The sequence below is a fragment of the Cryptotermes secundus genome, unplaced genomic scaffold (assembly GCF_002891405.2).
Source record: "Cryptotermes secundus unplaced genomic scaffold, Csec_1.0 scaffold13, whole genome shotgun sequence".
NCBI classification, from domain to species: Eukaryota; Metazoa; Arthropoda; class Insecta; order Blattodea; family Kalotermitidae; genus Cryptotermes; species Cryptotermes secundus.
In genome coordinates, this window is record NW_019734350.1 from 589,338 (window position 1) to 615,514 (window position 26,177).

The following is a 26,177-nucleotide window of genomic DNA, read 5'->3' on the forward strand; positions in this document are numbered from 1 at the left end:
AAAGCGGCGCTGCGGCGGGTTTTCTCCCAGTACTTCATTCTTCATTCCACCAAATTCTCCACCATCATAAACCCCTGGGGCAAGTAAAAGAGGCCAATCAGTGGCCGCCGTGCCGAGTGGACCCAGTTGGACTCCACCCCCCCACTAAGCGAATTAAAAAAAATAGTATTGCATAAATGAGGCAAGTTACCTTGTGTTGTCTTTGTTTGTATATATGTGTTGATTTTGTTTGTTTCTCTTACTCGTGCGTGCTTTATAATTAGCCTCTGGGATGCTGAGTAACCGCATAAATAAATAAACAATTGAGTAAAATTGCATTGTCCCGTTTGCATGCTTGCCCATATTCGAAAGTTCCTGGTTTCGATCACACGATCTCGAAAGTCTCCTCGAGCTTCTTTCTTTTCTCCTGGTGTAGGCAATCTCGCCTGTTCCGACCTCATACCTTCATACCACACTTTCAAAGTTCTTCCCCCCCTCACTGCGTCTTCTTCATTTATACTGCAGAATCCCCCAGTGGGTACCGGAGGCTGCTTACCCTGGGGTCATGCAGCAGGGGCCTGAAGCGGACGACTCACCTCAATCTTGTGCTCAGGTTAAGATCAATGGAGCTATACCTTCACCCTATATATCTTCAAGGCCTGGTGTTTAATTAATTAAGCGGTTGGATAACTTTACCGTCGCTGTAGAATCTTCGTTCATCTCAAAATAAAAAAGGTCTGTCGCTGTGCAGGGAACTAGTGACTAGGCTGAATGCGGCAAATTCTAAAATCATACATAATATACATGTATATAATATTGTCACGAGTATGAGTAATTGTAGACAGGGTTTGGATTGGTAATTGGATTTATTGAACTCATAGGTCGTAACTACAAGTTACTATAGCGCCATCGCTAATTCACACACTCTACAATTCACTATAGCATTCATGAAGTTTTCTCAGTCTGTTGTTTCTTCGCGGGTTGTCTCCCGGTAATGGCTTCTAACGTCGTAACGCCCCCAGCTTCCGTGTCCATCTCCTAACTGGCCGGCGACTGTCTCACGACTCACTCATTCCTCCAACTAAATCCCAGGCTGACGGCCAGCTCACACCAACCTCCTCATTGTCGTCTCACAATTCTCCCGTAATCGCACCTATCTTCGTTATATAGCCTCGGCACGGACCGCATAGAAAATGCCGCTCTAAACAGGTCTTCTGTTGTTTATCACGTGGCAATCGCTCGGACCGCGTAGAGAATACCATTCCTGTGTTACAGCGTGCAGCCATTACCTAGAATCTTTACTTATCAACGGGTCCGCATGCTACAATATATACCTCGGACGGTGGAAAATTCCGAGCACTGTATCAGTGTAATACAGCTTAAGGATATCAAGTCTGTTTCATGTTATCTAAAGCAGTCTACTGCTTGCTACAAACTGCTGCATACTGCTACCATACCTTCAAAACTTGGTGTTGTGAATTGATTAAAATGCACGGAGCCCAATTTTGGGGTATAGTAACTCGTATAACTGGGGTCCTGGGAAGCTAGGATTGCATGACTAATTTTGGTACGGTAACCTCTTCAGAAATGTCCATCTGGAAGATAGCGAAAGAAGACACTGAATAACATTACGATGGATGTTAGATGTATAGAGCGTGTGACTGTGGGGAAAGATGGAACTAACTCAGGGTCGTGTTCGATACGAGTTTTGATATTAACGCTGTTGAACCATCTGGGTTCTGATAATTGACTAACGCCATGGAGCTGAGCCCTTCTTGAGAACATGCCGGTCTCTCAGGTATTAAAAAATTTCCCAATACTTTATAGAACCCGAAGGTTCATTACCGTGTTCACGAGAGCCCTCCACCTGTCCCTATCCTCAGCCAGATCAATCCAGTCCATACTATTCCATCGTATCTCTCTAAGATCCATTTAATTTTATCTTCCCTCCTACGTCTAGGTCTTCTTAGCAGTCTCTTTCCTTCTGGCTTTCCCACCAATATTCTATATGCATTCCTCTTCTCCCCCACTCGTGCTACATGCCCTGCCCATCTTATCCTCCTTGACTTGACACTCTAGTTACACTTGACGAAGAGTACAAGTGCTAAAGCTCTCGGTATACAGTTTCTCTGCAATCTCCTACAATTTCTTCATGCTTTGGTCCAAATATTATCCTCAACAGCCGTTCTCAAGCACTCTTAGTTTGGGTTCTGATATTCCATTTTTAGTTGTTTATGATTATAGTAAATAGTTCAAGGACATGCAAGGATATTCGAACAAAAGCGCCTAAGCAAGAGGTCGTAACTGCACTTGTTCACTCACTCATGGAGCTGAGCCCTTCTTAAGAAGCTGACAATTGTGAAGGAATTCAAGAACTTCTCAGCATTTTATGGAACCAAAGAGTCAATTACCGTGTTCACCAGAGGTCTCCACTATCCTGAGCCAGATCAATCCAATCCATCCCATCCCATCCTGAACTTGTTACTTCTGGTTAGGCAAACCTTATAGCTGGTGAGGGAACTGCTGTCACAGGTTGTGACGGCCGACTGCAGGGAACAAGGGAGAAACCATTAGCCCATGCTCTCGCTGCTGAAGTTGCTCTTCCGCCTTCCTCGAGGTCTTATTAAGTTCGCATATTTTCCGCATTTAAAGTCAATGTAGTCGAGTAGGTAATTAAATTTCCACGACTGACACCGTAGGACACAGTCTTTTTATTAAGCTGATAGTTGCACAACGGTTAAAAAATCTCTGCTTTTTGTAAAACCTGAAGGTGTGTTACCTTATTAATGGCAGTCGTCCAGTTGTCCTTATCCTGATTGAGAGGAACCCAGTCCACATCCTCGCACCAAATTTTCCCTTAAAATCTATTTAAACATATCTCCCCATCTAACACAACATCTCCTAATTGGTCCCCTCTCGTCGGGTTTCCCACTAAGATTTTGTATACATTTTTCATCTCTACCATGCCTCCTACTTCGTACTGCTAACCTTGATAATGTTATATGAAATTCAATTTGTATATCTTCTCATTATGCAGTTTTCTCCGTCTTCCTGTTACTTAATGTTACTGTTCTAGGTCCATGTGTTCCTGTCAGCACTTTGTGTGGATCGGCCCTGGTCGTCCAGGTATCAGATACAGTATTCAAGGCGCTGTTACATCAGTAACGTTAGTGGAACCACGGTAACTTTATTGTCTTGCTGCGACGGAACTGATTCGTAACACTGACGACAATGGAAAGTTCTGCGAAATATGGCGTTCAGTTCTTTCTGACGAAAGATCTGTTACATGACCCAGTTTCTGCGTCAAACGTCGAGTTACATTTCAAGCCAACGCATTATTGAGGAAACTTAATTCGTGAAATATCTTTAACTTCGTTAGTGCGACAGGGCACGTGGGAAAGGAAGTAGAGCATGTCTTGCAGTTGGTTCTCCAAGACAATGCCGTTCTAATGTGATCAGAGGAAAATGGATATGTAACAGAAGAAGATGAGATGGGCATGAATTGTAACATAAGTGGTAATAATTGATACTTCATTCGGGAAAAAAAAAACTTAAGTGAATGTAATATTTTGCAAATCCTAGACATGCTCTGGAAGACAATATTAATGTAAATTTTAAGTAAACAGGATGTGAGACTGCAGAGTAGAATCATCTGACCCAGAGCTTTGTGAACACGGTAATAAACTTTCGGGTTCCACACGGGGCGATAACTTCTTGACTAGCTGAGGGACTAACTTTTCCTCGAGAAAGGCTTAGCCACATGGAGTCAGGGTGATTAATAAAGTCATCTTACAGAGATATTGGGTTTTCGGACTTTATCCATCGTCCTGGTTTTAAGATAACTAAGAAAAACACGACGTTTCGGAAACTGGATCTGTTTCCGTCCTCAGGTGAGGGAAAACACCTATTCTGTTGGGTCCCTTAGAAAGCCTCAATCATTGGTCAAGTGATTGACAGAATTGTTGAAGATTCGAATGGGAAGAGATGAATTATAAAACCTGCACTTTGATAGGATGATAGAACAAGGAGTTCTGAGCATAATTCGTAAATCCTGCGTTCTTAATACATGAATATCTATCTCGTCAGGTCTTTCATTTTTGCCATTCTTATTGTGTTTGGACTTAGTGAAGAATTTATTACGTAAGTACACCTTCCTCCGTGGCCTTTAGTACACGAGCGAACTATATTGACCGAGCGATCGCCGCTTGTCGGCGAAGTTAGTGGCAACTTTTGCGGATAGAGGGTTGTCGCATGGTCAGCACAACGGATCCCCACGACCGTTAATCTCGGTTTTCTAGACCGGACTTAAGTATATATTCTTTGCTAAATGGTTTTAGTTACTGATTAACGACTTCGCATGTCACCATGCGTTTATTTCTAACGGTCTGAGATTGAAATATTTGGCCTCTTTGGTTTATTTTTCGGTTTTTTAAATACCTGAGATTATACAGCTTAGCTTTCGATGAAAGTATTATTGGTGAATAATGAATTGGAAAGGATTTGGAAGGAAGTGGTGTTCTTCTAATCGAAGTATTGTCCTGGCCATTCCATGTAGAGTGAGAAAACCACGAAGGAGGTCATTCAGGACAGCCGGTGTCTCGGCCGAAATCAATCCGAATATCTACGCAGATCTGTTCGATAAGTGACCACCAGTGGCATGATGTTCATATTGAGCCCCGTGAAAATCGATGACTTTTTCGAAAGTTGAAATTGGAGTTCACAGAGGCAATATGTTGATCTCGCGAGCGTACATTTTTTTTCCCCTTAAGTAAGGAAACTAAGCTTAAAAGAAGGAATATACACGCTGTAGTTTATAGAGATATAAATTTCGTGTTGCACAGGATGGGGGCCAGTGGCGGTCTTCTGTGATTGTGGTGATGAATCTTCAAGCTCTATAATATGGGATTGCTTGATCAACAAAATAATTGTCAAATATTCAGTAAAACCCCTGTGTTTCGTAGTTTCATAATTATTCAGGCATGCATTTTGTGTTTAGTTGTGGGTTCCTCTTATGCCCATCCTGTAGACATATAAATGATATCAAGTATGTCGGTGTGTCTGTCCGTCCGACTGTCCGTATATTTCAGTCCAAAAACTGTTGGACGGATTTTGACGAAGCTTCTTATGACCTTTTTGCCACTGAAGTTCATCCCAAGCAGAAAAATTAAATTTCACAAAATCTGTAAAAACTGCCTGGCGGACTCACGAATTTCGGTATCAATTCCACTTTCAAAATCAAGTGACCACCGTAACCAATAATAACCAGTAATAAAATTTTGCTCAGTAATGTTAACATCTTCATCACAGCTATTCATAATGTCTAGGACCATTCAAATTGCAGAGGTGTACTTGTCTTATTACAGCATGGATTAAACCTTTCTAGTCTTACGTTCTCATCTGATCTGCCAGTACCAAGATCAAAAGATTCGATTAAAAAATCTTTCAGAAATTTGTCCCATTCTTATCCAAATACACATGGAGTTTCTCATTTGGCTGTCGAGCTGTATATTGTACCTCCCACTTGAGAAATTTGCGTGAAGCAATCTGGTGTGAAAGCAACGTTGAAAGAGCAACACACTTATTCGTTTTATGCCATACGTGTACAGATTGCTTTATGGAAACTGACTAATTGGGCTCTCTTAAAGGAACAATAAGATGTTGCATGCGATAAAGCATTTAAAATTTTGCTATTGTATGTAAATAGGTATCAGAGTAGCTCTATTCCATTTCTACATGATTGAATAGATTATTTGTACGCACTGTCCGCCAATTTGCATTACTAATGTCTTTAACGTGTACGAGTATTCTTATACTCAATAGTTTGTACATTAAGATACATTGCCATAACCCGAGTTCGGATATAAACACATTTGGACTTCCAAATTGCACGTAATATTATAGTGTGCCTACCAGTTGATAGGTATTTCTTTTGGCATGGAGTATCACCAGTACCAACAACGTCTGCCAACTTACTGTACCTTCAGTAAGTTGACACCAGGTCACGGCTTCATAACCTATATTTGTAGATTCAGTTCTGTGTCTTCGGTCTTCTGTGTAGTTTGCGATTTTCCTTAGGCTTGCCAATAAAAATTTGATAACATTTTCTTGTTTCCCCCATTTATATTATATATCTGACAAAGTTCCTCCTTTCCCTCGTTCCCCCAAGTCAATGTGGTGGCAGTACCTTCAGACAGAAAATGGCCCCTTCTGCTACAATCCTATAAAGTTTTCCGGGCATTATCCTCCAACCTTTCTTACGATAAAAACCCTCTTCAGTTGAAATATAACAATCTATATGCCTGACCAACGTAATTATTGAAAAGTTTGATCTCCATCTGAGCATACTTTCCCAACTCTGTAAGAAAGATGCCGTAACGATTTTGCATGCGAAACTTAACTTTGAAACTCATGCCATATTTGCTGTTTTGAGTTTCCTTGGGCTGTCATGGGAACTCATGATGTGAGATCGACTGTACAGCTATTTAATATCGGGTCCTAAACTTTGTATAATAGCTTAAAAGATTTTTCTTGAATAATCGTTTGTTGTTGAGGTCATTCCTTCTAGACTGCAAAATAATAACAGGACGCATGCTAGAGATCTGTAATCAGCTTGCGATATGGAGGTGATAGTTAATGAACTGACAGACTTACGTATGAGAATATTGTGCGGAGACAAATAATACAAACTGTACATGAGATAGTTTTGTACGTAAGCAAGTACAGGTTACCCAAAGTCCTTGTATACCTACAGTTAACGATAAGCATATTCAGAGAGTCCTTGTGCATTAGTAAAGATATAATTCTCATCTTTGCATCAGTTACAAGTAATGTCTGAAGTGGACAACAGGTGCTCTAAGACACGCATCTACACGGCTTTTCTTCCAGGCTAGCCGTCGCCCGAATGAAGAGGTGAGAGCATCAGGATTCTGTGCATATCCCAGTTGTGAAGGGTGTTTCAGAAAAGTTCCAGTTTATAGGGAATCGATACATCAGGATCATCTTTCAAAACTAAACACACTCTTAAGAGTTCATTCACGAAAACCAGGCCGGAAAGAGATCCGCAACAGACGGCACAGTGCATCAGCAGTATTCCCTGTGAATGTGGCAGCAACTACATTGGCGAAACAGACAGACCTCTAGCCGTGCGGATCCGTGAACTCAGGCAAAACATGAAAGGGGGTCTCCTAGAAAAATGAAACTTAGCCCAACATGCCTATGAAGAGAGTCATAGGGTAGGCTGGGATGAAGCCATGAATTTGGAAATTGAACGTGAGAGCAAATATAAGAAATACAGTGAATAGGCCCATATGACATGCTTAACCAACCCGATCATCTAACCCAGTTTGGACATTTCTCCCATTTGGATCCCTCTTAACAGCAGTGAGGTTGGCAACTCACAGGGAAGATGAGCATGACCTCACAGATTCTTCATGGACTTTCGTAAGATCAGGTGTCTCCCCCCTCACCTGAGAATAGAAACAGATCCAGTTTCCGAAACATTTTTCTTTATTTTTGGGGGGGAAAATAGAGCGATGAACAAAATCCAAACTCCCAGTATTTCTGAGTGTTAAAAACCCTCGTCAGAGCTTATTAGAGTCTGCATCTTATCTTGTTTGCAGGGACACGCGAAAATTCAATCAGAGTGGATGTTCCTCTAGTTCAATGACAGTGCGTATGGACTGTCTTTGTAAACGGCGACTCTCATTGTACCCCACAGATAATAAACAAGGGTGTAACAACGGGCGATCGCGGTGGCCAGATGTCCTTTGAAACGATTCTGTCCCCTAACACATCGCGCAGAAACTAAATGAAACACGAGCTGTCTGTGGCAGTAGCGCCGCACTGTTGGAGGAAGTCATGGAAAATTTCTTCATCATTTAAATGTCCAATGTAGCCGTAAGGAATCACTGCACAATAGCGTTGCGAGTTGATAGTGTATTCGAAGGCGCCGATTTTCTGATTTTGTCATATGGCGCATCACACACCAATATTCTGATCATACAATGGTATATTTTTATCTCACGCGTTTTAGTCGCCGATCAAACGCAGCTGTTTTGGTTGCTGACGTAGCCGGATAAATGAAACCACACCTCATCGGGGGGGGGGGCGATGACGTCCAGAATTTCCTCTCCATTGGCAGTAATTACGTCTCTCAACCATCGGCAATATTCAGCATTCTTGCTATTGTCCCCTTCTTTCGGTTTATGCACTGATGCTATCTCGCTTCCTCACTTCTCTGCTTGTGCTGTCACACGAGACGCCCGTCTGCTGTGCCAATTTGCGGATATTTATACTAAGCATGGGGCGATTTTATCGTTTCTAGTGTATGTGCGCCATGACTGTTGAGTCGCCCTGTATAAACACGATGACTGCGAAATTTTGAGGTTAAGTACGGGAAATTTAACATAGGATCTGAAGGAATACTTCGGAATCTGTACAGAGATCATTAAATTGTATAATTATTTATTTATAAGTCTGTTTCTAGTGTATGTGCGCCGTGACTGTTGAGTCGCCCCGTATAAACATGATGACTGCGACATTTTGAGGTTAAGTATGGGAACTCCGTCCTAAGTACAAACTATATTTATAGGTCTTTCGTTTTGTTCCTCTCTATACACTACACTACGTATTAAAGATAAGCAGCGGCACGCACACAAGAAGACTACACAGAATAACACCTATACAATACTAGAAACAAGAAGAAGTCGCTGCAGCACTATAGACATAGGGCGAGTAACCCTGACATTTTTAAAATTTAAAATTTAGAGAAAATTTTTTTAAAGGATTTCAAATTAGAACCGAAGATTTTATAAGTGCTAATCAGGAAGACCTATGTTTTTAAATTTTAAATGTTATAAATAAGTGCAGTATAACAGATACGTGAGTGTATACACCTGATGATGGCCGTTTGGGGCCGAAATATGTAGTGTATAGAGAGGAACAAAACGAAAGACCTATAAATATAGTTTGCACTTAGGACGGAGTTATATCATATATTATACAAAGTGCAACAGGATGCTTAAATATAATATTAAGTATGGAAAATTTAACGTAGGATCTGAAGGAATACTAGCGGAATCTGTACAGAGAAATTGATCATTAAATTATATAATTATTTATTTATAAGTCTATTTCTAACGTCCCCTGTAGACTGCAGCGCTTCAGAGAAAGTTTGACACTAAATGAGAAAACGTGAACAAATGTTTCTGTAATCCAGAAGAGTGACTTATCTCCCTTTTGAAAATGCGAGTAATATTCCAGCAAGCAGTAAATGGCGTATGCACTGATGTGAGGCGCAGAATACAATTGCGTTGGGTCACAAATGGGTTCAGCTTATCTCGTGATCAGCCATAGAGGTACATGGCTCATGGAACTAAATTTAATTACGTCTAGGCCTACAGAATGGGAATGGTGTAATAGGTAATTACTTCAGTCGTGAGAGAGTTTTTATTTCTAAATATTAGTTAAGAGTAAAGAGAAGGGCTTCGTGAGGGAGAGAGAGGGGGGGGAATGTGTTATTGCATTGTCTGTGAAATTGATTACGTATATTCAAATTTCAAGAAAACTACGAAACGTTAAATAATAATAATAATAATAATAATAACAACGATAATAATTGTTAAAAAGTTGTGTGTTGAGCCCTGTATGAAAATTAACATGTTCAAAACAGATAGAATTGTGAGATGATCTATTAATCGTACCAACTGACTGTGAAAAACTTCTTGGGGTTCTGTCAGATAGGAAACTGCATTTTCATCGTCATGTCGACTCCTTACATCCTGAGACACTGAAGCTGTTAGGGCTAATGTAACCGTCCCCTTTCTATTTTTGTATTTATTTGCCGGCTTCGGTAGACCACTTGACTCTTCTCAGGATCGTGTCACGGTAATAACTGAGCAACGGAGAAACTGCACTAAGTCGTTTCATCACATATAACTCATATTCTTTGAATAATCTAAAAGTTTTATATATTACTTTAATTCGTTCAACGCTATAGTAACTTTACTTCAGCAGATTCTGATCAACTGGAAAATATACAAAGAGAGTTTGCAAATTTATGCTATAATCGATATACACAGTCCAACTCCCTTTGTAAATATGAATCAGTGTTGAACTATTTACGTTTTAAAATTCTGTACCGCAGCCGACTAAATTATGACGCTTTATTTCTTATTGACGTTTTCAAGAATAAAATTGACTATTGTTCTATTATGTATACCGTTGGTCTCCATGTTTCCACTGTGAAAATCAGAGACCTGTAATATCAATAATGTCTCAAGACTTAGCCCTTCAACAAGGTGCGTCACAGCTGCAAACACCATCTGTAGATCTCTGGACGTTTTCAATAAAAGGAGCGTCTCTTTGTGGATAAAGTTTCCCTTGCTTAATCCTACTGAGTTACATCATCATATTGTTACCTGCATTGTTATATGGCTCAGCATATACTTTAGTCTACTTCTAGTTTTAGTCTTAGTTTAGCTTTTGTTGTGTACACTTTCAATGCTCGCCAGTTATATCCACTCGCTGCTGGCAAGCTCTTAAAAAAGAAATTGAATTGTTATGTTCTTACTATAGTTATCACGTGCTTGTTGCCTCTGCTTGTCTTCTTTTGTTTGCCTACTTTTCTGTATTAGTGTGATTTTTCCTCCAGTGCTTACCTGTAATTTGCTGGCAACTTTATGTTGTGTTTGTCCATAATGTAATACCTGTATCTACACTGTGCTGTGTTTGTAATTGGTCTTGTAGCTGTTGACTTGACACATAAATAATAAATAATTAAATTGAATTATTATTAAATAAAATAGAGTGTAGCTGAAGTTCTAGAAGCTCTGCTAAGCATGGGTGCATTTAGTTTATTTTAGAATCATTGCAGTGTTTTAGAATTTCTTCAGAATGAGGATTGTTTAAATGTACTGCATATGCATGACATGACATACGAGCATTACGTCTCCAATACGATATGCTAATTATCATTTCTGAACCGATTTATTTGCAATAAACACTAAACTTATATTAAAAGTCATTTATCAACTACAAAAATTACGTATCTATGGAAAACATCTATTTTAAATCAGACATATGTTAAGAATAATAATTTTGAATTCCTTGGATCTATTGAAGAAATGCAAGGCAAATACAAGCTACCCGGCATCAGCCCGAGCTTCGAACAGCTAACCTCTTGAATGCGGTTCAGAATGTAGACTGAGGATGTATAAAACTACAGACGTTGTACTATTCGCCTATTACTGGTAAGGAAGAAGTGTAGGAAATGCTGAGAATGTTACATGTGTTGGGGGACAAGAATTGTATACAAAGGTTAGAGAAAACTACGTAATGAGGAGCTTCATAACTTGTACTCTTCTCCAAGTAGAATGATCGATCAAGTCAAGGAGGATGGGATGGGCAAGGAATACAGCACGAATGGGGAGACGAGAAATGGATGTAGGATATTGATGGGAAATTCAGAAGGAAACAGACCACTGGGAAGACCAAGGTGTAGGTGGGTGGACGATATTAAAGTGGATCTCAGATAGATAGGGGTGGGATTGTATGGATTGTATTGATATGGCTCATGGTACGAACCAGTGGAGGGCTCTTGTGAACACGGTAATGAACCTTCGAGTTCCATAAAATGCTAGGAAGTTCTTGAGTAGCTGCAGAATTGGCGGCTTCTCAAGGAGCGCTCAGCTCCATGAGTGAGTGAATGAGTGAATGAGAATTGTAAACAATTTTTTTTATTGTAAAACTTCACCGGATTTGATGTCTCCATTGACAGTGATTGGCCGTATTTGGCCCATTTCAATTTATTATCGCCGAATTTGAAAGAAAAGACTGAAACGATATGTATCCTAACCAATTTAGCGACTACAAGATTCTCAAGACTTCTCTGACCTGTACGGTTAGTGCAGTTAGCTCATTTATAAAAAATGATATTTGGTTATTACTGCTTCTAGTACCTCAGATGTTCTGTCGTGCAGAAGATCGAAATATAGCACCTAGCTCTCCGTACATAAAATAAAATTAATGGCCCCTCACAGATAACCGCTCTCGGCCTATATGTGTGTTTTCTTTCCCAAAGGCACGAACTGTATGTGTGTTTCGCTATTATAAATGTGAGACAATGCAATATTTATATTCACTTTGTGGAATTAGGTCCGTGATCCCTCCTTGCACCCCCCCCTTCCAACTATTCTCGCCGACATCCATACAATACAATGCTGGTGAGGGCTTTACTGCAGTTACACTGAAAAAGACACAAGGAGGATGCTGGAAGAAAAATGGGCGATATGTTATATTGTCTTATTTCTTCTTAAGTTCCAAGAAAGAGAATTTTTTACAAAGAAAAATAAAAAAGAGAAAATAGTAAAATAATAAATGCTAAGTTCGTTCACAAAGGGTGTCCTTTGTTTTGTTTGTGTGGGCTATATATATATATATGTAAAATTTCAATTTGATGAATTAGTAGCTTAGAAACGTCATCTTGGGAATATCTATGGGACCGAATCCAAACTTTTATTTTATTCTTTTGTTGAAAAGAGGTTAACCTAAGCCCATAAATTATATTTCTGAAGAAACTACTCCGTTTAATCATGTTAAAATTTGCCACTTGCATTTAACCAAACAGTTGAAAATTCAACATATAAATATCATTGAAAATGTGTATACAGGGCCATGAGAGCAGTTTCCTGATTTACGTCTTCCTCTGTCCTTTCAGCGTGTATTCTATGTGGTCCTTAGCCACTTCTACTCTGTCCTTCCCAATTCATTATTTGTGTCAATGGATGCTGATCTATCTATTGCATAATGATTAATGCAGTCGGTATAGAAATATTCAGTTCAACAAGAACCAAATAAACCAGCTGCTTACAATTGTAAAATTGTGAAATGTCGTGTTTATGTAAGTTGTACTTTATATTTAACAATTAAATGACAAGGTCATCAAAATTGTTTTACGTCTAATTACTAATTAATAACGAGTACTCCGTGGCCTGTAGTTCGCAAACGAACTATACCGACCGAGCGACCGCCACTTGTCTGTGAAGTTAGTGCGAACTTTAGCGGGTAGAGGGTATCGCGTGATCACCGCAACGAATCCCCACGGTCGTTAATCTCCGTTTTCTAGACCGGAGCCGCTATATCCTTGAAATAGCTCCTCAGTTAACCTCACGAAGCTGAGTGGATCCCGTTGCAGACCCACTACTTCTCAGAAAATCTGGTAGCATCGGGAACCGAACCGGGAACCTCTGGATCTGTAGTCAGGAACTCGGACCACTAGACCACAGAGGCGGTCAATAAGGACTATATTATACTAAATATTCCCTCAATTCTTGCAGTATAGGCCTACTGATGACATAATTCTTGATATCAGATTACATTATCCGCGGTCTTTAACAAGAGTTTTCCTTGTTCCCTCCTGTAGCAGGTTCCAAGCAATCTGAAAATAAAAGACAAGAAAATAATCTTAAAATTTAAAAATCTAAGTCCGGATCATCATTTGATGATGACGGAGTCGTAATTAAAGAAAACTAAACCCTTTCGGAAACATCTGTAAACGTATAAAACATAAACTATGTAAACGGTAGATAAGTCTAGCTTTTATTCTCAATGTACCGAATTCGAATTTCGGCTGGACACCTGCTACTCTCTCTGAGGTACGAGTATATTATGATTTAGTCGGGACTCTGAATTGTACGACCTCTTCCTTGCTCATGCGTTGCAACTCATCATATATAATAATTTAATCACATGCAACGATAAACACCCTATGCAGTTGATATGATTTAGTTAAAACATACTAGTTTTTTATTATTTTCAATTATATATTTTATATTAATTTTGTTTTTCATGTTTTATATTTGTTGAAGTAGTTGGTTGAGGGGCTATGCTACAAGCCGGAAGATCGCGGGTTCAAGTCCAGATGAGGTCATTGGATTTTTTCAGTTGACCTAATCCTTCCAGCCGCAGTAGGCCCTGGGGTTTACTGAGCCTCTAACAGAAATGAGTTCCATGAATTAATTAAATAATTTTCCCTGGGAGTAAAGCGCTGCCGGCGCGTAAGGCTGACAACCTTACCACCATCTTTGAGCCGATTATGTAGATAATGTGGCACCCTCAACGTCTCACAACCATAAGGGCCTTCACGGCCTGGTACAGGGATAGCTTTACTTTACTGATGGGGCAATTCCACTTTCCAATCAAGTTTTATGAAGGATTTGAGGTTTTTCAGCGGCAACTATGAAGGATGCCGTCTTCTTGGATGTAGCGCCGTGTAGATCGTGTGTGAACCGATGTTTTGGAGGAACATATCGCCTCCATCTTCAGGGTAGAAAAATCCGCGTAGCGAGGAACCAGCGTGAGCAGTTGGCTAGAAGACTGTGACCCACTATCCCTCTCTCCCTCTGTTCTTATATAGCTGGGTGTTTTCAACTGGTGGCTCAGTCTGCTAGCCATTTGCTCACGCTGTTCCTCGCTACGCAGATTTTTGTGCCCTGCAGATGGAGGCGATACGTTCCTCCGGAAAGCCGGTTCACAGAAGATCTACACGGCGCCACTTCCCAGAAGTCCGAATTCTTCAAATTTTATGAAGGCTATAACATTTTCAACTCTAGTATTAGTACCTAATCGCATTTATTTCTATGCTAATTTATTCTTTTAAGAATCCAGTATAAGTCGGTAATTTAGCCAGTGGGTAGATAACTTGGATTAGATTCTAATTCTAGGACTCACCAGTGGGTTCCAGAGGTCCTTTCTCGCGGAAGTAAAACGGTCGAAACACGAAACTATCACCTACCATCAATTTAACGATGAGTTTAAAGTACCTGTAGCTTTGCAGTCACTTTCTGTTAGGTCCTCATGGCTTAAGCACAGGGACAGTTTTACCTTCGTTTATTTATTTGGGCCGATTTATTTATATTTACAGCATGGAACACAGTCCTGTCAGATAAATTGCGTAATAGCCACTCAGCTGATTAAGAAATTGCCCAGTGTTATGGAAAACTGTCCCATTTCCCTGTTCACAACCCCAGCTGGGTCTTATCTTGAGCTAAATGAATTCAGTGCATACTATCATATTGTAGCATGTAGCGTCGTTTCTATGTAATGACCGTGTGAACAACGTCCGTTGCTGGGCAACAGATTACTGACATGCACCAATGGACTAACTGGGGAGCGGTGTCCTTTACGCAGTCCGAATGATAGCTTCGTGACGCAACAATAGAAGAACTGTGTGAAGCGGTTTCTGTGAGATCCATGCTGCCGTGTTATAAGCAAAACAGGTCTAGAATTTAATTAGCTGTGAGATAGTCGGCGCCCGGTAAGGATATGAACACGGAAGTTGAGAGATCTACGGCGATGAAACCCGTTGCCACACAGCGACTGGCGAAGACAAAAGCAGCCGGAGAAAAATTAGTATGTGCTGTAGTGTACTGTAGAGTGTGTGAATTAGCGATAGCTCTACAGTTACTTGTAGTTACTATCTGTAAATTTTCAACAAATCCAGTAACCAATCAAAACTCCGTTTATAGTCACACTATCACGTGACAATATACGTAGGTATTGTTTGTTACTTCTAATCCCCGGGTCTGTCAGCTTCCCTCAAAGCAGCAAACTATGCGACTAGAATACTTTTTTTTTCAGAAAGTCGAAACAATTTTTCGATTAAAATGGTATTAATCTCAATATGCTACTTTATATCATCGAAGTTTAATTAAGTCGTTAGTGGACTTTTTTTTTGGGGGGGGGATTTCTCAAAATATAGCACTTTCCTTTCTGCAAGAAACTTTGAGCCTTCCTTAATTTTCGTACATTTATAGTTCATCAATTATCCCCTCCATATTCTTTTCTATCAAAGCAATTACCAGGAAGCCCAAAATAAAACCATGAAACAGCCCCCTCTCATCCCTTCCTCACAACATTCATTCTCCTTTATCTCCGGCCACTGGCTCCCTTAGAACGCTTCGCTAGCCTTAATTTCCGCAATTAACCTAATGGAAATCATATAATTTGGAACTTGTGTTTATTGTATTTGCTCCTTTCCTTGCAAACCCCGTCCTTCCAACCCTGGGCTCCCGCCCAGAGTAATGCGCTCACGAGACACCAGGGTGGAAGCAACTTTCGACGTCTAAGGTAACTTCGTGATACTCAACTGACCACAAAAAACTACACACTACAGAAAAGGATACACATGAAAAAGACTTTTACAGTAAAATCTACGGCATTTACTGCCATGTCAAGGAATGAACACAGGAGTCAGATCTGCTCAGGCTTTCAGCCCTGTCAAATGGTTAGAAGTTACAGATGTCATGACCTGATGATTAGGACAGAGATTAGCCCTGAAACGTCAGTAATTTTAACAAACCGACACGGCTGATGGCCTTAGAATATTTTATCAACGAATGCAGAATTCTGATGGAGAAAGCGCTTAAAAACTTGAAAGAAGAAGCATACTGTGCTTACTGCTTGCTTGTTACTTCTTTGGCTTAATATTTAACCCTGAATATAGAAGCCATATGTTATTCCGAAACCGGGTAACTTTCACATGCCGACATGGCCTTTGTCCCAGAAGACAGTCTTTTTCAGTACATACGTCTTTTTGCCCAAGCGTACTGCATTCCTTGCCGACTCTCTGGGTCAGTGGTCAGCGTTCCTGGCTACAGATCCTGAGGTCCCGGGTTAGATTCCCGGCGCTACCAGATTTTCTGAGAAGTAGTGGGTCTGCAACGGGGTCCACTCAGCCTCGTGATGATAATTGAGGAACTGTTTCAAGGAAATATCGGATCCGGTCTAGAAAACTGAGAGTAACGGCCATGGGGACCGTTGCGCTGGCCACGTGACACCCTCTATCCGCAAAAGTTGGTACTAACTTCGCTGAAAAGCGGTGGTCGCTCGGTCGGTATAGTTCGCTTACGGACTTAAACCACGGAGTTTTTCTTTGTATCGCTTTCCTTGCCCATTTCACCAGTCTTCATCCTGATGATAGGGTGTGAGCTACATAAATTATGAAGCTCCGTATATGCCGTATCATCCATCAAGTTGGCATAAGGGTTAAAACTACTGATTTTTGTTCGACAGCTGCCCGGTTCAAAACCTCAGCCGGAACAAGTACCCTAACTGAAGTTTCTGATGATTTTCCACGACCACTTCCTACCTCATAACTTATAACCCATTATTCGCACTTATGCAATCATTCGATGCGGTATAACCCGAATTACTGACACTGAATATAAATACGAAATACAAAAGTACATAAAATACGCCGAACAAGTTGCTCTAGATATAATTCTGTAGACGCACGCGGGAGCGTAGTTGGTTGAGACACTATGCTACAAGACGGAAAGTCGCGGGTTCAAGTCCCGATGAGGTCATTGAATTTTTTCAATTGTCCTAGTCCTTTCAGTCGCCTTATGGCCCTGGCGTCGACTCAGCCTCTAACCGAAATGAGTACCAGGAATATTCTTAGAATATTCTTGGGGGTAAAGGGCGGCCGGCGCGTAGGGCTGACAACTTTGGCGACATTTATGAGCCGATTGTCTAGAAAATGTGAGAACCTCAACATCTCACAACCCTATGGGCCTCCACGGCCTGTTACAGGAATACCTCTACTTTTTACTTACATTCGGGATGTTCTTGCTTCTAATCTCGGCCGGGAAATCAAATATTCAAACTGAGTTTTTTATGGTTTTCTTCAGCCCAGGCAAATGCTGAGGCAGAATCTCGTTTAGACCTGTATGCTTCCTTCTGAATCCTTTCCAATTCATTATCATTCTCCAGTCATCCTGTCATCCGGTGCTATGTAGTATCGACAAAGGAAGCTTCGTCAACTAAGCCTTTAAAACAAAATCAAATCCTCCCTTCCCGGGTTATTCCGTCTCGTTTATGCCCATATATGGGTCCTGGCTCCTTGTTCTCTGTTCCACTTCCAAAGCGTGAGACCGGCTCATACAGCAACATAAAAATTATAGATTCTTCACTTCTAAAACATTGTGTTTTTGGACATTATCCATCGTCTTGTCTCCACATAAAAGCCGTCCTGTTTCTTTTTCTGGATTCTGTCTCCTTCTTCAGGTAAAATCTATTCAGTAGGGCCCAAAAGATTAAGTATATGTTGCTGTCTCGTCACAGAAATGCAGGGCAGAATCATGACATAAAGATAGGAAACAGATGTTTTGAAAATGTGGCACAGTTCATATATTTGGGAACAACGATAACAGATCGAAACCTGATTCAGGAGGAAATTAAGAGGCGATTTAACTCGGGTAATGCTTGCTACCATTCAGTCCAGAGCCTTTTGTCTTCTCCTTCTCGTCTGCTGTCCAAAAACGTAAAAATTAGAATATACAAAACTATAATTTTGCCTGTGGCTCTGTATGTATGTGAAACTTTGTCTCTGACATTAAGGGAGAAACATAGACTGAGGGTGTTTGAGAACAGGGTGTTGAGAATATTTGGGCCGAAGGGAGATGAAGTGACAGGAGGTTGGAGAAAACTGCATGAGGAGCTTCATAACTTGTACTCTTCTCCAAGTATAATTAGAATGATCAAGTCAAGGAGGATGTGGTGGGCAGGACATGTAGCACGAATGGGGGGATGAGGAATGCATATAGGATATTGGTGGGAAAGCAAGAAGGAAAGAGACTACTGGGAAGACCAAGGCGTAGGTGGGTGGACAATATTAGAATGGATCTTAGAGAGATAGGATGGGATGATATTCATTGGATTGATCTGGCTCGGGATAGGGATCAGTGGAGGGCTCTTGTGAACACGGTAATGAACCTTCGGGTTCCATAAAATGCTGGGAAATTGTTGAGTAGCTGCAGAATTGGTGGTTCCTCCAGAAGGGTTCAGCTCCATGAGTAAGTAAGTAAGTAAGTAAGTAAGTAAGTAAGGGCCCAATAGATAGAGATAGACCCTAGTCCCGGGATATGGGACGAAGTCAGAATCCAATCCCCGAAACGTTGTGTTTTGAAAAATAAACAGGATGGTTTTTATATAGAGACAAGGTGACGGATAATGTCCAAAAATATAATATTTGTGCCAATTACGTCACAGACTTTTAGATCTTATCTTAGTGTCTGGGTGTTTAGATAAGAGAACCGTTATCTGATAGCTTCTGCTCTTCAAGAAGAGTCGTATACTCGTAGCTCTAGAGCAGTTTCCGTGCGCCTTACGTAACACTGATAAATGTAAAGTGGACACGACGCCAAATTGAATTAATTCTGTTTTATTTACCGTATTATTACATTGAGAGAGAGGCCGAGTGATGGGTATGTCTATCCTAACCACTTGAGAGGCCGCCTCAGAGCCATTATTACGCTCCAACTCTTCCTCTCTTGTTTTGCTGACAATAGCCAGAAGCTTGTCCAGACACACGTACAGAACTGTACAAGAACTCTGCATCACGCTCTCCAATTGAACCCGATATAATTATAGATATTTGAACCGGCTACGTGATGGGCGACTGAATTTCGATTTTGGAAGAGTTATCTTTCTTTTGTACCACGACCATACCGACTCTAGTGCCTACCCAGCCGTCCAGTTGCAATTATCAGTAAAGCAACTAGTTCTTAACGTTCACCATCACCAGAAAATAGCGGTTACTATATGTAATACTTCCTCTTCGTTTTGCCCACAGACTATACTCATGTGTTTCACATGACTCTCAAGATAAACAGCGATTATTTCCCTAGAAAGAGATTATCCAATTGGTCTTTGTAATGGAGAAGCAAGAATGCCTCCAGAGAGGAAGGAAATTCATTTTTATAAATTATTCAAGTGAATGTTGTGTTTCCAAAGGATGCCTGGAACTTCACTCCCACTTGTGCACATAGCTTCATGACGTGCTGCATAGACACAGGGACAATTTTACCTTTTACCTTCCACGTATTAATTGTCCTATCCGATGCCTTTAGAGATTTGAGGTTCCCACGGCGTCTACTATGAAGAATACTGCCTTCTGTGATTTGACGCCTTGTAGTCTGGTAGGTGTTTGTAGGAACTTAGAGCATTCATTTTCAGGGTAGAAGAGTAAGGTGGACATGGGGAAAGTATGAATATAAGGACAGCGAGAGCACTGACAGGGAACCTGAATGAACCTCGGTGTTAGAAGAACTGTGAAAATATGTGGGCCCANCGAGGTTCGATTCTTGGCAGAAGCAAACGATTTTTATTCTTTTCCTCACAGTGCCCAGACTGACTCTGCGGCCCACCCAGTCTCTTATCTTAGGGGTACTGGCGGCATTTCCCCGGGAATTAATTGGCGAGGGAGTGAAACTGACCACACCTTCGTCTAGTGCCGAGGTGAAAAATTGTGGAGCTGTACTTCCACTCTCCTATACGCCTTCGTGGCATGATAGTTAATTAATTAAACAAAGAGACAACTTTACGTTTTCCTTGACTTACGTATGTATAATCTATGAGCCACTGAAAAGGGGTATGCAGCGTTTTGTAAGTTGACATCATAAATATATCCCAAAATTCAGTATGAAATATTTTTCGCTGTTACCGGTAACATTTTCTGGACGACAGAAGGATCGGAGTTTCAACCTCACATGGTCAACAATTTTCTGTTCTCCAAGTTGTACAGACCGGCTCTGGGGTCCGCCCACCTCCTATCCTATGGGTACCAGGGGCAATTTCCCCTAGGGTAAAGCGGCCGGGGCTTGAAGCTGACCACTCACCTGCAGCTAGTGCCGAGATCAAGAAAAATGTGGATCTATACATCCACTCCCCATACGCCTTCATGACGTAGTGCTTAATTAGTTAAGCACATGGACAACTTGACCTTTACTTTTACCGGTAATATTTTTAGCCGGTTCGAAACAGTGTGGTTACATCTGACAAATTCAACTTAGCCATAATCGGTATATCTGTCGGTGGAAACCATGTGTGGGCTTCATCACTAAACTGATCGCGGCCAGACTCTCCAGAAGGCAAGCACACTCATGGCTTCTTCCCCTGAAAATACAGTATTAACAGACCAAAACTTCTAGACACACCTCACCTGCGTTTATTCAGAGACCTTTAAATTGTCCTTCAGGCGAAAATGACAGCCTATATGAATACTAATACAGTGTCAAGGAAACACTTCCTTCTGTTACATGTTTCAGACACTTTCAACAGTTCTAATTCAGGCCTCCTTGATGGATTGGTAATAAAATGAATGCATGCGGGCAGGTGAAATAAATATATATATGTACACAATAGATACTTGAGTGGAAGGGAAGTATAGAGAGGGAAGAGGGGTTCATTCGCTTTTTGAAATACAATGCATGAAGCAGGTGTCGACAGATGGAACTAGCCCGTATAATTTTATGTATGAAAAATTGTATTTGTTTCTCCCTGTCTCTGCACGCATCTTGTTGCATTGTTCTCCTGCCTTCATGTGCCCTCCTCAGGCAACAAACTGCTCAGCTACAGCTGGGATAAGTCAGATCTTAAACTGAAAGACACTCAAATTATTTGCTGTCGTACTTTGAGGGTAGAACGTAAATTACAAATGTTCGGAAACAAAGGACACAGGAAAATATTTCAATATTAAGGAAGATTCAGCAAGTGAGCAGTGTAGGATCACACACCACAATGGGCTTCGTGATCTATGTAGATCACACAGCGCATGTAATTAGGAAGGGGAGACAAAAATATACGGAAACATATTGGAGAAGGTGACTGGAACCCGACAAGAAGCTGTGAGGATAACATTAAGATGGATTTTGGAGAAGTATAATCTCATGATGGCAGGTGGATGGTGCACTTTGGTATTAGGGAGGATGGAACTTTGGTTTCTATTACTATAAATGTTATATTTATATTTGTAAGCTACGACAGACCACGGATGATGTGATCTACTGGGTGATAATATAGATACCATAAAGAAAAACACACAAACTTTAATTGACGCACGTAAGGAGCCTGGTCTAGAAGTAAACACAGAGAAAACTAAGTATATTTTGCTGTCTCGTGACCAAAATGCAGGGCAAGATCATGACATAAAGATAGAAAACAGAAGTTTTGAAAATATGCACAGTTCAGATATTTGGGAACAGCGATAACAGATCGAAACCTGCTTCAGGAGGAAATTAAGAGGAGATTGAACTCGGGCAATGCTTCCTACCATTCAGTCCAGAACCTTTTGTGTTCTTGTCGTCCAAAAACATAAAAATTAGAATATACAAAACTATAATATTGCCTGTGATTCTGTATGGGTGTGAAACTTGGTCTCTGATATTAAGGGAGAAACACTGAGGGTCTTTCAGAACAGGGCGTTGAGGAGCATATTTGGACCGAAGGGAGATGAAGTGACAGGAAGTTGGAGAAAACGGCATAATGAGGAGCTTCATAACTTGTTCTCTTCTCCTAGTATAATTAGAATGATAAAGTCAAGGAGGATGATGTGGGCAGGGCATGTAGCACGAATAGGGGAGACGAGGAATGCATATAGGATATTGGTGGGAAAGCCAGAAGGAAAGAGGCCACTGGGAAGACCAAGGCCTAGATGGATAGACAATATTAAAATCCCACTTAAGGCATGGATATTTGGTGTGTGTATGCGCTTATTCTGTGTTTGTGCTGTCCTGTGTTTGGATAGTGGTCTTTTGACTGGCTGATCATTAGTCCAAAAAGTCCTACGATCTGTAAAAAATGATTACGGAAATGAGTAAGAGGCCTGGGCCCTGAATGGGCTGGAAGAGCCATTGAAAAAGTGGGGTCAGACATTAATAGGATAGCCTGTAAAGGAGATTCAAATTTGGGTTGTTATGAGGAGGTCTAGGAGGATGGCTGTATTGAACAACGCACAGAAATATCTGTGCCTCAGGCAGGATTCGAAATTCAGATCTCAAATACTTTCCTTCACCCAAGACCGTGTGCATCTTAAAACTCTCGAATACAACAATCGTTCAAGAGTTAAATAAGTATAATTAAATTTGTCGGGTGTTTGTAGTATGAAGCGTTTGGTTTCAATAAATCAAATCTTAAAAACTCTTGCCCTATCGTCCTTGCATCTGCGCAATAAAAGGGCCAAGGATATTCCAGTTCTCGCTTTTGAAAGTAGGTGGGTGGGGAAACTGGGGACACCTAGAGGTTGCTGCATAGATTACAAGTTGCCCCCAGGCGAATAAAAAATAATTAGTAGCGATTATGAACTAATGAACCCATGTAAGTAGCATTGACATTGGCCCTCCTAGTAGCAGTGTCAGTGTACACTGTGTGAAACTATTCGAAAAGTATCTGCGTGTGGGTCTGTGTACAGATAAGAGCATTGTGTTCCTTTATTTGTTATTTAACAATGCTGTCAGTACACAGAATATGTAACATTAGATAGTACGATGGTTATTGAATGATATATTGGAACGAATGTGAAAGGAAGAGGTAGTGGCCCATTTTAAAAACTGTCCCTGAATTCGCCTGAAGGAACTGAGGACAACTACGGAAAATCTCAGCACGAATATTCGGTCCCTGTCAAGATTCTGATTAGTCACCTCCCGATTACAGGGCAAGACTTTAACGCCTGAGCCAGCGAGCTCGGTATGTCAGAACAGATTCTCGAATGTTCACATCTTGTTTCATAAAAATCTGTCATACCGTCTAGAATATGATCCGGAATAGCGGCTGGCTACGGGTTGGACGACCAAGGGGACGGAGTTCGAATCCCGGTTGGGTCAAGAATTTTCTCTTCTCCATGTCGTCCAGACCTTCTCTGGGGTCCACCCAACCACCTATACAGTGGGTACCGGGAGCTCTTTGCCTGGGGGTAAAGCGGCCGGTGCCTGAAGCTGACCAGTCACCTCCAACTAGTGCCGAGATCAAGAAAATGTGGGTCTATACGTCCACTCCCCCATACGCCTTCATGATGTAATGCTTAATTAGTTAAGCACAGGGACAGCTTTACTTTAACTTACTGTCTACAATATTGATTCATTAAATCAGGGATTCTTTTGAAACCCAGAAACCTGGGTTCCAGCCCACAATAGCCTCTCCACTGAAGATAAGAACGGAGACATCCTAAGTTAGGGGTACTAAAAGTGATAATTCATTGTCGCCATTTGTACGTGGGTGCCTAGTCCCAGTTGTGTTTCACGTTAATATATTCAGATTCTCTTTCTGCAACAAATCCTTGGCTCCAAGAGTTCTGACATCCGCTCCAGAAGTTCCTGGCTCAAACCCGAGTTTGGACACCGGCAGTCCTGACAGGATTACGCAGTTTTACACATTCCCTCCAGACAATTTCCGGAGATTATTTTCAAATTATACCACAAACACTTCCTTGCATACCATTTTAAATTCACTAGTGACTAATCAGCTTATCATTTGACTCTCAGACCCATGCACTGCAAACTCATTCGGAAAATAAAGCACGAGTAACTAAAATACACATAAATAGAATATTAATAATTATAAGCCTATCAGCCCCGATATATACTTTCTGCTTTCTACTTCAGAATTTCATTTCCATTGAATGCCTCAATTTTATGCTGTTTTTCTGAAGAAACCTAATGTAGTAAATGCAAGTAAAAACTAAAACTAAATCTGTGATAGCAAAATCCGAATATTCGATACAAAAATTTGCCGATGGTATGGACGCTATTTCAGCTCCATTCGCCTCTCCTACTCACAACCCGTCTCCTTGTAATCAGTTTCATTACTATGCACCCATCACCTTGGTATTCCAGGCGGACGTTTACCAAGAGGATTCCGCATCAGAATGCCCCCCCCCACCGTAGTTATGTGTCCAAAATTTACCTCTATATCTCCTGAACGGCAGTGAATGCAGTCGCTTAACTTTCGGTGTCTGAGAATGTGAAAATATAATGAGGAGTTTCATAACTTGTACTCTTTCCCAAGTATAATTACTATGATCGAGTCAAGGAGGATGAGGTGGGCAGGGCATGTAGCACAAATGGGGGAGACGAGGAATGCATATATGAAATTGGCGGGGAAGCCAGAAGGAAAGGTACCACTGGGTAGACCAAGGCGTAGGTGGGTGGACAATATTAAAATGGATCTTAGAGAGGACTGGATTGATCTGGCTCAGGATAGGGACAAGTGGAGGACTCTTGTGAACACGGTGATGAACCTTCGGGTTCCATAAAATGCTGGGAAATTCTTTAGTAGCTGCAGATTTGGCTTCTTCTGAAGAAGGGCTCAGCTCCATGAGTGAGTGCGTGAGGATGTAGAAATGCTTGAAAATCGGAAGAAAGGACTTCTTCCTAGCTACGTAAGGACTCCTCTATTGTTTCATATTTCCACAAATTTTTGTCGGTAAGCTATAAAGGTTTTCCGAAATGGCTAACATTTTATTGTATCCTGAAATATGGGCGTTACTAGGAAATTGTCTTATGTTAAATGGTATATAATAAACCAAACGTTTGTGGAGAAGTCAGTAGAAAGGAAGAGGAAGAGGAAGAAGAAGAAGAAGAAGAAGAAGAAGAAGAAGAAGTGTTTAGCAAACTAACATCTGCTGCTGTTTGAAAGTATAGCCATTACTTAAAACACTATGTTTTCTATGCTACTCTAAAAGCGGAGAGGCTCTTTCAATGGGCCGAAGGTTTTCACCACTACAGACAGCACTACACGTGCACAGCTTATTGTGACAGGTGGGCGCTCCGCTCTGTCCAGCAATAACACGGGTGTCTTCATATTAGAATTCTCTCTTATTTTTATAACTATCTCATATTTTATTGACTGCCGATGACAGTGGCCGCGTGGTCTAAACTGTGAACTGTCTTCGCTTGCTCGAACGCTGGGATTCTTGGTTCGGATCCCACTCAAGACATGGATGTTTGTTTGCCTTTATTCTGTGTTTATGTTGTCCTGTGTGTAGGTAGCGGCCTTGATACGGACTGATCACTCGTCCAAGGAGTCCTACCGTCTTTTTAAAAAGATTACGAAATTGAAGAAGAGGTCAGGGCCCAACAGAGGGCTGTAGAGCCATAGATAGATATTTTATTGACAGGATCTGCGTTAAGGTGATCAACTGCGAACTGGATATCATTAAATGTCTGCTTCTAAAATATGTAAGTCGATATAGCTACGAGTTTCTAGCTGGACAGCTGGAATTCGATTCCCGGCAGGTGCAAGGGTTCTTTTTCAACAACGTTCAGACCGGCTCTGAGACCACTCATTTTCCTGCAGAATGGGTACCGAGGCCCCTTTCTCCGTGGGTAACGAGGCCGGGACGTGAAGCTCACCACTCACATGCTTCT

The 26,177-nt window shown here is 41.1% G+C and overlaps 1 long non-coding RNA gene across 3 annotated transcripts in view; it reads right to left on the minus strand.

Moving 5' to 3' along the window:
• The window catches only part of LOC111868747, a 295,313-nt gene that overhangs the window by 195,140 nt on the left and 73,996 nt on the right, over window positions 1-26,177 (minus strand). The window contains exon 3 of one of the 3 annotated variants that reach the window (XR_002843553.2): window positions 13,200-13,414. The exons of the other annotated variants lie outside the window; for them this stretch is intronic. This is a non-coding gene — a long non-coding RNA (uncharacterized LOC111868747). Of the gene's footprint in view, window positions 1-13,199; window positions 13,415-26,177 lie in introns of those variants that run through there. 3 annotated transcript variants of the gene reach the window in all.